The 14,977-nt window shown below is 39.8% G+C and overlaps 1 protein-coding gene across 10 annotated transcripts in view; it reads right to left on the reverse strand.

Annotated features, from left to right (window-relative positions):
- RAD51B (RAD51 paralog B) overlaps positions 1 to 14,977 on the reverse strand; it is a 975,550-nt gene that overhangs the window by 790,323 nt on the left and 170,250 nt on the right. The window lies entirely within an intron of this gene.

The following is a 14,977-nucleotide window of genomic DNA, read 5'->3' on the forward strand; positions in this document are numbered from 1 at the left end:
AAAAAGTACACTTCAAGAGTAATCAGGTCAACTTTTCTATGTTTTTGAGAATTTTGAGAACAGGGGAGAAAATTTAATGTGCTGTATTAATTGTCTAATTGCCGGGATAGCCTGAGGGTACTTCTTCCCGAGCTAGTGCTCTCTGGGTTGGAGAGAACTCAACTGGAGCCGATCTAGGCTGCTGCGTGGGAGAGGGATCAGGAACTCGTGCCGCACTAACTTCCGCAGGAGATACACTCTGGAACTCTCGGAGCCGGAAAGCAATCTCCAGGTGTCTTTAATCAGAAGAGCAGCTGTTTTTATACTCTCCAAGTAGGGTGGAAACAGGATGTGATATAGAGAGGGTGGAGAGAAAAGTGACTGGTGAAAATCAGAGTGTGACAAGGAAGGGATCAGGGTGTGACAAGGAGGGGGTGGAGCAAGCGAGAATCCTATCACTGAACCACCAATGCCCTGGAGTGCTTTATGTAAAAGTGATTTATGTAAATAGACCAAAGCTTTGGATCAGTAAATCCCTATATAGGCATATGGTTAAGCAGAAGCCAGGGGGAGGTGGCATACTACCCAACATCTAATATTGCATCATTTGAAAATAAAAAGTGTTACTGCAGCACAGACAGCCAGTTGTCCTCCACTGCCCATTTTTCCTTCCACACAACAAGAATTCTTTTTTTTAAGTTATTTATTTATTTTCCTTTTTGTTGCCCTTGTTGTTTAACATTGTTGTGGTTATTAATGTCGTTGTTGTTGGATAGGACAGAGCGAAATGGAGAGAGGAGGGGAAGACAGAGAGGAGAGAAAGACAGACACCTGCAGACCTGCTTCACCGCCTGTGAAGCGACTCCCCTGCAGGTGGGGAGCCGGGGGCTCAAACTGGGATCCTTACGCAGGTCCTGGCGATTTGCGCCACGTGCACTTAACCCGCTGCGCCACCGCCGGACTCCCACAACAAGAATGCTTATCCAGATGCAATGGCATCCAACCAAAAGATAACATTTCATAGTTGTTACAGATATTTGCAGCCACATGACTAGAATTTAACCAAAGAGAAAATGATATGTGAAAATTCCCAGAGGTGTCCTTTAAGAAAGGGAATGACTGAGTGGTGGCACACCTAGTTGAGCATACTCATTACAATGTGTGAAGACCCAGGTTCGAGCCCCTTCTCCACACCTGCAGGTGTCTCTCTGTCTCTCACTCTATCTCCCCCTTGCCCTCTCGATTTCTGTCTTATCAAATAAATTTAAAACATAAAAATAAAAAGGAAAGGAAAAATGGTCACCGAGAGTGGTGGATTCATAGTGTAGACACAAAGTCCAGTGATAAAGCTGGTGGTGATAAACAAAAAGAGGGCAGGAAGGAAAGAGGGTGAGGGAGAAAGAAGGGAGGGGAGGGGAGGGAAACATTTCTTGGTCTTTTCTCCTTGCTAGCAGTAATACTAACTCAGAGACTGAAACTCTAGCTAGCAGTCATCTTGGTACATGAGGCAGTAAGATAGACAACCCCTTTCTGGTTATATGTCGTCAATCTAACCTTAACTGGTTATCTTCTAAATTATTTACCTTCCAGTGTATCTTACATTTAGTCCTATACCTTTATCAACAAAGATAATAAAAACATTAACAATAGAGGGTCAGCAAAATAGCTCACATGGGAGTACGCTTGCTTTGCCATGCCCACAATCCAGGTTTTGTTGTTTTTAATATCTTTATTGGGGGATTAATGTTTTACAGCACAATCCAGATTTTAGTCAAGTTCCCAATACACTGGGGGAAGGGTCACTGATGAAATGTCTTTCCCTCCCCACCACCACTTGAACTATTTGAAACTTCTTCACTGAATCAACACTATGTGGGTTTTGTTCCCATCTCTTATTACTATTTTCAGTTTCACTGTAATGTTCTATTAAAACCTGGTGTTCTAATTCTCTAAACTGTTTTTTGTTTTGTTTTGTTTTGTTCTTACTGCATTCATGTTTTCTGTGTGTCTGGTGGCTTAGTGGCTGTTTCAGTAATCAAATTCTCCGTCAAACAGTCTACTAAGGATTTGTGATCCTCCAAAATCTGCATCTCAATGCGATGATACTGGGAGATGGAATCTTTGGGAGGTAATCAGATTTATACAAGGAGTGAAGGGTGTGGTATGGAGCCTCATAACGGAACTGGCGCCCATGTGAGACGATACCAGAGAGCTGTCTTCTTCGCTTCAATCCTGCTCTTCCTCTTCATTATCCTATCTATCTATCTATCTATCTATCTATCTATCTCTACCTATGCAAAAAATGTGAGAACAGTAAGAAAGTAACTATCTGAAGCTAAAATAAATAATAAATAAATAATAAAATAAAATAGAACTAATTGACCAGAATGTGATCTTGGACTTCTGAGCCTCCAAGTATAGGAATATATATGTAGTAAATTTTTAAATGTATTTTGGATAGAGACAAAGAGGGAAAGGGGAGTTGAGGTAAAGAGACATCTTACAGCATTGTTTCACCACTCATGAAGTTTTCCATCTGCAGGTGGGGACTGGGGGCTTGAACCTGGGTCCTTCCACACTGTGATGTGTGTGCTCAACCAAGTGCACCACTACCAGGCCCCCAGAATGTAAATTTCTATGGTTTATGCACTCAGTCTATGGAATTTTGTTATAGCAGTCTGAGCAGATTAATAGTCATTCACTAAATTATCACTGAGTACTTTGTTAAATACTTACTGTATGTTTAAAACATTTTTTTTTTTTTTTGGTCTCTTGTCTTCTCAGTAACTCCACAAGCTATAGAGGTTACCATTTCATAGATAAGGAGTCTAAGGCCTGAAGAACAATCACCCACTTCTATAGCTCGTAAGCAGAAGAGTCAGCCAGCCTTTACTTTTTAAAAGATATGTTTGTTTGTTTGTTTTATTATGAAAGGAGCAAGGGAGGACCACAGTATCACTCAGTTCTGATAAAAGTGGTGCTGGGATTAAGCCTGTATCATCTGGACAATCAGGTATGCAAACTGATGCTCTGAAAGGCTAAACTGTCCTCCCAGTCAGAATGTCAGGCTTTAAATTCAGGCATATTCACTCTAAAGTTCACTACCTCAAGTTCTATATCTCATAGTGTTCACAAGTTTCTGCCTCAGGAGTTTAAGAAAGACAATTCAGACAAAATTTAAAGAAACTGAATGATTTAAAAGATTAATAGGGAGTTGGGCTGTAGCTCAGCAGGTTAAGCGCATGTGGCACAAACTGCAAGGACCGGCGTAAGGATCCAGGTTCGAGCCCTGGCTCCCCACCTGCAGGGGAGTAGCTTCACAAGCTGTGAAGCAGGTCTGCAATTGTCTATCTTTTTCTCCCCCTCTCTGTCTTCCCGTCCTCTCTCCATTTCTCTCTGTCCTACCCAACAATGACAACAATATTAACTACAACAATAAAACAACAAGGACAACAAAAAGGGAATAACAATATTTTTTAAAAATAAAAAAGATTAATAATAGTGCATGATAAAAAAACATAAAAGATGGCATTTAAGAGGAAAAGATTAAGCATTTAACCTGTCTTCCTATATAAAGTGCTTTGCAGAGAATTGAAATCATCCTAGTTGTTGAAGAAAAAACATTTTCTTATATGTAAATTCTGGCTAATCAACCTAAGAGGCTGATAAGATGATAATATCATGTTGTAACTCACAAGGAAATCGTTGATTCTGTAATAATCATTCACAAATGAAGCCATTAGATGAAAAGTTGATGGGTAACTGGATAAAAGAGGGAGTGAGGCTTTCATGTTTAGTCCATAATAGCCTCACTAAATATGGAACACCCAGGCACAATGTGCTTCCTGATGGGATGAAATGTGATGCCCATTTGAGGAGCTGTTGTGCAAATAAATGGAGCCTGAGTCTCAAATAAATAAATAAATAAAAGAATTACTAAAAACTAGGAGTTCCTTAGAGAGAGAGAGATACTAAGTTCAAGAGATCATGGTATGCTTTCATTTCTTTCCCATGAAAAAACAGGGAATTACTTTTAACCCAAATCCTTGTTGAAAACCTTCCACTCAAAGCAGATAAAGCAGTAAGAGACCTAAACAAAACCTTGAAGGTAAGACTTCAATAGAAGTTGCTTTGACATTTAAATTAGTACCTTCAGAAAGTCATCCAAAAAAAGTCTTTTGCTTCTACCAGGCATGCCACAGGTGATTTGTTTCACCACATCTTAATCCTCAGGGGAAAAATAACATAGAGGTTTAACTTTTCTAAGTTGTGTATTAAAATGAACCAGTTATCGACTTAAAAAGGTGGAAAAAAAGAACTACTTTCTGGAAGTGTGTGAAATCAGATTACCTATTTGTATTTGAAGACGATTTGAAAAGTTCTGAGAAATGCCTTCACATAAGGAGAATGGTGAGATGAGATTTCAACAGTGCAAAGATTAAACCAGATTGTATGACCAACATCTAGGATCCACCCTCAGTTTGGAAATATTTTCAATTTTCTTTAAAGTAAAAACTGGTTACTTACTACTAAACAGTTCTTTTTCTTTCTTTCTTTCTTTCTTTCTTTCTTTCTTTCTTTCTATTTTATTTGACAGAACAGAGAGAAATTGAGAGGGAAAAGAGAGATGGAGATGAGATAAAGAGAGACACCTGCAGCCCTGCTCATGAAGCGTCCCACTAGGTGGGGAGGAGGGGATCGAACCTGAGTCCTTCTTTATAGTGATATGTGCTCTCAACTAGGTGTGCCACCACCTGACCCCGCCCCCCAAACAGTTGTTTTGTTTGTTTGTTTGCTTTTGGCCTCCAGGGTTATCGCTGGGGCTCGGTGCCTGCACTACAAATCCTGGAGGCTATTTTTCCCCTTTTGTTACCCTTGTTGATCATTGTTGTTATTGCTGTCATTGTTGGATAGGGCAGAGAGAAATAGAGAGAGGAGGGGAAGACAGAGGGGAAGAAAGATAGTTACCTGTAGACCTTCTTCACCGCTCCTGAAGTGAATCACATCCCCCACTGCCCCGCCCTGCAGGTAGGGAGCCTGGGACTCCAACCCAGATCCTTAAGCTGATCCTTGCGCTTAGCGCCATGTGAGCTTAACCCTCTGCGCTACCGCTTGGCCCCCAACACTTTTTAAAGTAAATAATTCTATAAGCAATTTATAATGCAGGATACTTTCATAAAAATTTAATTATTTTATGAAAATCTGTAACAGCTTGTACCAAAAAAAAGTCTAGAAGGGGAAATGAGCCTAGTGCTGATGTATAAAAATGAAACTCAATCTGCATATTCTATTGTGAGACAATAATTTTTTTAAAATAGAAGATATCTACATATTACTAATATTGTATTTATTTATTTGTTGGATAGAGACAGAAAGAAATTGAGAGGGAAGAAGAACATAGAGAGGGAGAGAAAAAAACACCAGAAGCACTGCTTCACCACTCTCAAAGTTTTTCTTCTAGAAGTGGGGACCAGGAGTTTGAACTCAAGTCCTTGAGAATTGTAACACATGAGCTCAACCAGGTGTACCACTGCCCCAGTCCCTTTCACTGAGGTTAATTAAGCAAAAATGATTATTAGAATTTGTCATTGTCATAATGAGCCTAGACCTCAAACAGATCCCTCTCTCCATTGTTACTGGTCATCTCTATCAGGAACAACACAATAGACCCCTTTGTAGGCCCTCATAGGACCTTGCCCTCAACGTGGATCAACAATGGTAGAGAATGTTCCATCTTCCGAAGGAAGGATGGACAACATACTCTATGCTCCACCTGAGGAAGATGAGTCCTGAAATTCGGGCAGCTTAGAATGTTCCTACTCATAACCACAGAATTTGAGCTCGGATCTACAGGGATGCAGAGGTCACATAGGTTCCTAAGCTGAATATGGGCCCATATCAAATCGATGGGGTTTACAGTCAACAATATTTATATACTTTTCCTATATTTGGGAGCTACTCTCTTCCCAGATCCAGCTTTCTGGTCCTTTTTCCAGCCATGACATCATCTCCCCAGACAATAACCTGAGTCCACCGGCATATGAGATGTCAGGCTCAGGAAAAAAAAAAAAAAACTAGTATAGTCATGGGCTCTTTGGAATATAACTAAAATAGGACTACTAACTATGTACAAAACAGAGTCCCCCCAACTCTTCATCTGCACTATTGCAGCCTTTACATTCATGATTAGTCAACAATTTGTTTGGCTTTATATGATATTCTTTTTTAGCCACCAAGTTCCAGATGCTACCATGATGCCAAACAGACTTCCCTGGGCAGATGACCCCATCATGTGTCCTGGAGCCCCACTTTTCCAGAGCCCCGCCCCACTAGGGAAAGGGAGAGACAGGCTGGGAGTATGGATTGACCTGCCAACACCCATGTTCATCGGGGAAGCAATTACAGAAGCCAGACCTTCCACCTTCTGTACCTCATAATGACCCTGTGTCCATGCTCCCAGAGGGATAAAGAATAGAAAAGCTATCAGAGAAGGGAAAGGGATACAGTGTTCTGGTGGTGGGAATGGTGTGGAGTTGTACCTCTCTTATCCTATGGTTTTTGTCAGTGTTTTCTTTTTATAAATAAAAAATAAATAAGTTAAATTTAAAAAATTTTTGTCTTTGTGAGTGGGGTTAGATAGCATAATGGTTATGCACAGAGACTCTCATGCCTGAGGCTCCAAAGTCCCACACATACCATAAGCTAAAGCTGAGCAGTGCTCTGATGATTAAAAAAAAAAAGTCTTTGTGACCAAATAAAAGCATGTTTTTTATTATGAATATAAAATATACTCATTGCTATAAATTTGGAAAATGAAGAAAGGGATAAAGAAAAGACTAGCTATGCCCTCACCTCCTTCAAACATCAACTTTTCCTACTGTCTGCACAATGATTATACTTTAATTTTTCTTTTGATAATTCTGTCTAAATTAGATATTCAACATGCTCTCTTTTATTTATTCCCCCACCCCCACTTGAACTTAGAGCATTTCCCCCTTGGAAAATTCCAATAATTCACTTCTTAAACCCCAGGCCTTAAACATACAGGGAATATACTCTCCTGCCACCCACCTTCCTAGTCTAATTTTAATTTTATATCTGAAAGAGACAGGGAGGTATATCCCATATATAGTGGTCACTGTTGGAGAGGGTTATGGGCACAGAACTTTGGTGGTGGGAGTGGTGTGGAATTACACCCTTATTATAAGATATTAAGGGTGTAAATCACTATGAAATCACTAATAAGAAATGTTTTTAAGGTTACTATGCTGTGTGGCCGTTACTGAATAGGGAATATTTGATTCTTTGAGTGGAGATAATAAACAAATAATTATCCAAAAAGATAAAAAAAATATTTAAGTATCACAAGATAAAATGAAATAGGGATGCAAAGGAAGAAGAATTTTAAAAGATCCACAAAATATGCAATAGTTGTGGATGAACAGATCATGCCATAGAAAAGTGAAATGACTGTTTAACATTATCAAACAGTTCTTCCTCTTCCTGCTATAGAACTTACATACCTCAACTTTGGAACAGGTATCCCTCCCCAAATCATGTTGCACCATGTTGGCTATTTTACACCTCTGTTCCTGCCCCCCACCCCATTATGCTACTCATACTTCTCAAACAGAACTTTATCTTCACATGCCCATTTCCTAGTAGATGTTGCTTTAATAAGCAGGTAAGAGGAAAAAACACTGATTAATGAGTATGAATCCACATTTATGATCTTACAATACACTAAGTAATGCCCTAATATGTTACACAATTTAATCTCTATGACAATACAATGACACAAAAACTTCTTTTATAATCAGTGAGAGAACTGTCCTATTATAGACAAGAAAACTAAGTCTCCTCTCCTCTCCCGGATCAACTAGGAATACCAAAGGAGACCACCCGGACCGAAACAAGACAGGACTAGAATGACCACAGAAACCTAGTAAATCACCCGTGAGTACAAACACGCGTGGCTGGTGACAGAAAGGAGAGAGGGGCCTAAGGAGAGATTAAGTGACTGCTAACAGTTCGACAGTTTGTCAGTGCAGACACCACCTCCAGTCTGCTCCACCAACAAGGGGACAGCTGAAGGGAGGAAAGGACTCCCCAGAGACTCACCAAGTACAACTCTGAGTCTCCATTGCTACTACCCTCAGAATCTGGAGCAGCAACAGGGAGGGACACCAGGGCACAGAGATCTAACCGGGAAACTCAGGAGAAGACCTATACCTCGGTGGCATAACTGAAGGGCTGTGAAAGTCTCTTTGCATAACCACTGGATTATCTCTGCCACACCCTGCTTTATCTCTTGGTCAGGAGTCATTGATTAAGCCAAGAAGCCTATTGATAGTTTAAAAGCCCTCAGGCTACCGTAGCCTACAGGGGGAAAAAAAAAAGGCTTTTACACCACTGAACTCCAACTCAGGGATTGAAAAAACTGTTAACTTATATAAAATGGTTAAAACAACAAGAAAAAATATTGGAGACTCGAACCAGGACAAGAGTCCAGCTAAAAGTCCTCCAGAGGGCGAAGCACAAAACAACGAGTTCAACATCCAAACATTAGCTAAGGAAATAATAACAGGAGTGAGTAAAGAATTTGAAAAAATTGTAATCAGAACTGCAGGAACAACAAATGAGAATATGGAAGAAAATTCTAATTATCTCATGGTTATTAGAGAGCTGAAAGCCGAAATTGCTGAGCTAAGAAGGCAACTAGCTGAACAAGCTAAAACAGTATCAGAGCAGGGCAACAAAATAGATGAACTCCAGAAAGCAGTAGAGGGCAGAGAGAATAGAATCAATGAGGCTGAAGACAGAATTAGCAAGATTGAGGATGAATTAGAGACAACTAAAGAAGAAGTAAGAGATCTCAAAAAGAGATTAAGAGATGCTGAAAACAACAACAGAGTCCTATGGGATGACTTCAAAAGAAACAATATACGCATTATTGGCTTACCAGAGGAAGAAAGAGAAGGGGAGGAAGAAAGCGTTCTCCAGGCCATAATAGCTGAAAATTTCTCTAGTCTAGACAACACCAAAGACATAAAGATTCAAGAAGCCCAGAGGGTCCCAAACAGAATTAACCCAGACCTAAAGACACCAAGACATGTCATACTTAGATTGGAAAGGAATAAGGATAAAGAAAGGATCCTCAAGGCTGCAAGAGAAAAACAAAGAGTCACCTACAAAGGAAAACCCATAAGATTAGCAGCAGACTTCTCCATACAAACACTACAGGCCAGAAGAGAATGGCAAGATATCTATCGAGTGCTCAATGAGAAAGGCTTTCAGCCAAGAATACTATATCCTGCTAGATTGTCATTCAGACTAGATGGAAGCATCAAAACCTTCTCAGACAAGCAACAGTTGAAGGAAGCAACCATCACCAAGCCTGCCTTGAAAGAAGTTCTGAAAGGTTTCCTATAAACAACCAGACCACCACAAATAGGACATATATCAAAACACTCTAAAACTCTACAAGAATGGCGTTAAAATACCTTCAATCTTTGATATCAATAAATGTGAATGGCCTGAATTCACCTATTAAAAGACACAGAGTAGGAAGATGGATCAGAAAACACAACCCAACAATATGTTGTCTACAGGAAACTCACCTAACACAACAAGACAAACACAGACTTAAAGTGAAAGGATGGAAAACTATCATTCAAGCCAATGGCCCACAAAAAAGGGCAGGAACAGCTATTCTCATATCTGACATGATAGACTTTAAAATAGATAAGATTAAAAAAGATAGGAATGGACACTACTTAATGCTCAGAGGATCAGTCAATCAAGAGGACTTAACAATTATTAATATCTATGCACCCAATGAGAAGCCATCTAAATACATCAAACTTCTACTGAAAGAGCTACAGCAATATATTAACAGTAACACAATCATAGTAGGGGACTTCAACACCCCACTATCTCAACTTGACAGATCATCCAGGAAGAAAATCAGTAAAGACATAAGGGAGCTAAATGAAGAGATAGATAAACTAGAACTATTGGACATTTTCAGAGTCATTCATCCCAAGAAACTGGAATACACATTTTACTCAAATCCACATGGATCATTCTCAAGGATAGACCATATGTTAGGCCACAAAGACAGCATCAGACTATTCAAGAGCACTGAAATCATCCCAAGCATCTTCTCAGACCACAGTGGAATTAAACTAACACTTAACAATCAACAAAAGATTAGTAACAGTGCCAAAATGTGGAAGCTCAACAGTACACTTCTTAACAACTTCTGGGTCAAAGAGGAAATCAAGGAAGAAATCAAAATGTTTCGAGAGTTCAATGAAAATGAAGACACAAGTTATCAAAATATTTGGGACACAGCTAAAGCAGTCCTAAGAGGGAAGTTCATAGCTATACAAGCACACATTAGGAAACAAGAAAAGGCACAAATAAACAGCCTGATTGCACATCTTAAAGACCTAGAAGAAGAACAACAAAGGAACCCTAAAGCAACCAGAAGGACAGAAATTACTAAAGTTAGGGCAGAAATAAATAACATTGAGAATAGGAAAACCATACAAAAGATCAATGAAAGTAAATGTTGGTTCTTCGAAAGAGTAAACAAAATCGACAAACCTTTAGCCAGACTCACAAAACAAAAAAGGGAGAAGACCCAAATAAATCGGATAGTAAATGAAAGAGGAGATATCACAACAGACACTGCAGAAATTCAACATATCATGCGAGGCTTCTATGAACAACTATATGCCACCAAGTTAGAGAACCTGGAAGAAATGAATGATTTCCTAGATACCTACCAACTTCCAAAACTAAGTAAAGAGGAAGTGGATAACATGAACAGGCCCATCACAGCTAATGAAATTGAAACAGTTATCAAAAATCTTCCCAAAAATAAAAGTCCTGGACCAGATGGTTTTACAAATGAATTCTACAAAACTTTCAAAGAAGAACTAATACCTCTACTTTTAAAAGTCTTCCAGAAGATTGAAGACACTGGAATACTCCCTGCCAGCTTCTATGAAGCCAACATCACCCTGATACCAAAAGCAGACAGGGACACAACCAAAAAAGAAAACTACAGACCAATATCTCTGATGAACATAGATGCGAAAATATTGAACAAAATTCTAGCCAACCGGATACAGCAGTATATCAAAAAGATTGTCCATCATGACCAAGTGGGGTTTATCCCAGGCATGCAAGGTTGGTTTAATATACGTAAATCAATCAATGTGATCCACCACATCAACAAAAGCAAGACCAAAAACCACATGGTCATATCAATAGATGCAGAGAAAGCCTTTGACAAAATACAACATCCCTTTATGATCAAAACACTACAAAAAATAGGAATAGATGGAAAATTCCTGAAGATAGTGGAGTCTATATATAGCAAACCTACAGCCAACATCATACTCAATGGTGAAAAACTGGAAGCATTTCCCCTCAGATCAGGTACTAGACAGGGCTGCCCACTATCACCATTACTATTCAACATAGTGTTGGAAGTTCTTGCCATAGCAATCAGGCAGGAGCAAGGAATTAAAGGAATACAGATTGGAAGAGAAGAAGTCAAACTCTCCTTATTTGCAGATGACATGATAGTATACATGGAAAAACCTAAGGAATCTAGCAAGAAGCTTTTGGAAATCATCAGGCAATACAGTAATGTGTCAGGCTATAAAATTAACATTCAAAAGTCAGTGGCATTCCTCTATGCAAACACTAAGTTAGAAGAAATTGAAATCCAGAAATCAGTTCCTTTTTCTATAGCAACAAAAACAATAAAATATCTAGGAATAAACTTAACCAAAGAAGTGAAAGACTTGTATACTGAAAATTATGAGTCACTACTCAAAGAAATTGAAAAAGACACAAAGAAGTGGAAAGATATTCCATGCTCATGGGTTGGAAGAATTAACATCATCAAAATGAATATATTACCCAGAGCCATCTACAAATTTAATGCTATCCCCATCAAGATCCCAAGCACATTTTTTAGGAGAATAGAACAAATGCTACAAATGTTTATCTGGAACCAGAAAAGACCTAGAATTGCCAAAACAATCTTGAGAAAAAAGAACAGAACCGGAGGCATCACACTGCCAGATCTCAAACTATATTATAGGGCCATTGTCATCAAAACTGCTTGGTACTGGAACATGAACAGACACACTGACCAGTGGAATAGAATTGAGAGCCCAGAAATGAGGCCCCACACCTATGGACATCTAATCTTTGACAAAGGGGCCCAGACTATTACATGGGGAAAGCAGAGTCTCTTCAACAAATGGTGTTGGAAACAATGGGTTGAAACATGCAGAAGAATGAAGCTGAATCACTGTATTTCACCAAATACAAAAGTAAATTCCAAGTGGATCAAGGACTTGGATGTTAGACCAGAAACTATCAGATACTTAGAGGAAAATATTGCAAGAACTTTTTTCCGCATAAATTTTAAAGACATTTTCAATGAAACGAATCCAATTACAAGGAAGACTAAGGCAAGTATAAACCTATGGGACTACATCAAATTAAAAAGCTTCTTCACAGCAAAAGAAACCACTACCCAAATCAAGAGACCCCTCACAGAATGGGAGAAGATCTTTACATGCCATACATCAGATAAGAGTTTAATAACCAACATATATAAAGAGCTTACCAGACTCAACAACAAGACAACAAATAACCCCATCCAAAAATGGGGGGAGGACTTGGACAGAATATTCACCACAGAAGAGATCCAAAAGGCCGAGAAACACATGAAAAAATGCTCTAAGTCTCTGATTGTCAGAGAAATGCAAATCAAGACAACAATGAGATATCACTTCACTCCTGTGAGAATGTCACACATCAGAAAAGGTAACCGCAGCAAATGCTGGAGAGGATGTGGGGTCAAAGGAACCCTCCTGCACTGCTGGTGGGAATGTCAATTGGTCCAACCTCTGTGGAGAACAGTCTGGAGAACTCTCAGAAGGCTAGAAATGGACCTACCCTATGACCCTGCAATTCCCCTCCTGGGGATATATCCTAAGGAACCCAACACATCCATCCAAAAAGATCTGTGTACACATATGTTCTTGGCAGCACAATTTGTAATAGCCAAAACCTGGAAGCAAGCCAGGTGTCCAACAACAGATGAGTGGCTGAGCAAGTTGTGGTATATATACACAATGGAATACTACTCAGCTGTAAAAAATGGTGACTTCACTGTTTTCAGCCGATCTTGGATGGACCTTGAAAAAATCATGTTGAGTGAAATAAGTCAGAAACAGAAGGATGAATATGGGATGATCTCACTCTCAGGCAGAAGTTGAAAAACAAGATTAGAAAAGAAAACACAAGTCGAACCTGAAATGGAATTGGAGTATTACACCAAAGTAAAAGACTCTGGGGTTGGTGGGTGGGTGGGGAGAATACAGGTCCATGAAAAATGATGAATGAAATAGTGGGGGTTGTATTGCTAAATGGGAATCTGGGGAATGTTATGCATGTAAAAAAAAAAAAAAAGAAGTAGAAACGCAAAGCAGAAATTGACTGAGTTTGGAGTATGGCACCAAAGTAAGAAAGCAGAAGTATACTAGAGTCTGCAGTGAGTACCTCCCTAATACTTCCTCTCCACTTTTCCAAGCTTTGGGTCCATGATTGCTCAACAATTTGTTTGGCTTTGTATGTTAACTCTCCTTTCAGTCACCAGGTTCCAGGTGTCATCAGGATGCCGGCCAGACTTCCCTGGATTGAAGACACCACCAATGTGTCCTGGAGCTCAGCTTCCCCAGAGACCCATCCTACTAGGGAAAGAGAGAGGCAGACTGGGAGTATGGACCGACCAGTCAACGCCCATGTTCAGCGAGGAAGCAATTACAGAAGCCAGACCTTCTACCTTCTGCAACCCTCAATGACCCTGGGTCCATGCTCCCAGAGGGATAGAGAATGGGAAAGCTATCGGGGGAGGGGGTGGGATATGGAGATCGGGGGGTGGGAATTGTGTGGAGTTGTACCCCTCCTACCCTATAGTTTTGTTAATTAATCCTTTCTTAAATAAAAAAGAAAAAAAAAAAAAAAGAAAACTAAGTCATATACTAATGAAGTCATTAGTCCAAGTTCACAAAAGTGGCAGGATTACTGGAACAGAAACCCTGTCAGTCTGATGCTCAGCCCTTAACTCTTCAATGCTCTACTCTATTACTCTTCAGAGAAACAACTGAGCAGCAGGAAAGCATAGTGTCCGACTCCATGGAACTCCGTTTATTAGTTATCATTCATTCGTATATTATTTATAAGTAATAAAAACATTAAATGGTGGATGCTTGTAATTTATTTATTTCAGTATATGTAATCAGTTCATTCACAGAGTAGTAATTGCTGTGAAATTGTGCAGATGCAGTCACATCTGCCATGTTGTCCCCTCAGGCTACTGCTAGTTCCCGCGAGAGTTGGGACATTCTCGGAGTGCCTGTTCAACCATGTTGTGCCCTCAGGGCATTGTCTAGATCCGTGCTTTGGTTACTCCTCCCCCCTCCCATTTTCACGAGAGTTATCATCCTATCCTGGAGTGCTATGGTTACTCCTCCCCCTTCCCATTCTCATGAAAGCTGCTCCTATAAAAGCCCTTCTTCTTCCGCACCTTGCTCTCTTGCCAGCGCTTCACTCCGGTGTTCAGACGCAGGAAAGGTTACTGCGTGAGGTGGCCATTTTCGCTACCTCCACGTGGCCCAACCTGCTTCTCTAGCACCCAACTCTGAGGTGCCAGCGCAAATAAAGATTTGTGTTCCCTCTTCGCTCCGGACCTCCTCTCTCTCTTCTCTGTGGCCCACACAACAACAGTAGTATAAGTCTCTCCTTAGATCTCTAAATTAATACAGAGAGATAACTTTTAATTTGGCATTTTTGTATTATGCAAATTTATACATATGCACAGAGGGTTCCTGTTCACTAATCATTTTGTCTCACTTTATGTCTTGCCACCTTCCAGACACCAAGTTGCAGAAGCTACCATTAT

The sequence above is a fragment of the Erinaceus europaeus genome, chromosome 16, assembly GCF_950295315.1.
Source record: "Erinaceus europaeus chromosome 16, mEriEur2.1, whole genome shotgun sequence".
Taxonomy (NCBI): domain Eukaryota; kingdom Metazoa; phylum Chordata; class Mammalia; order Eulipotyphla; family Erinaceidae; genus Erinaceus; species Erinaceus europaeus.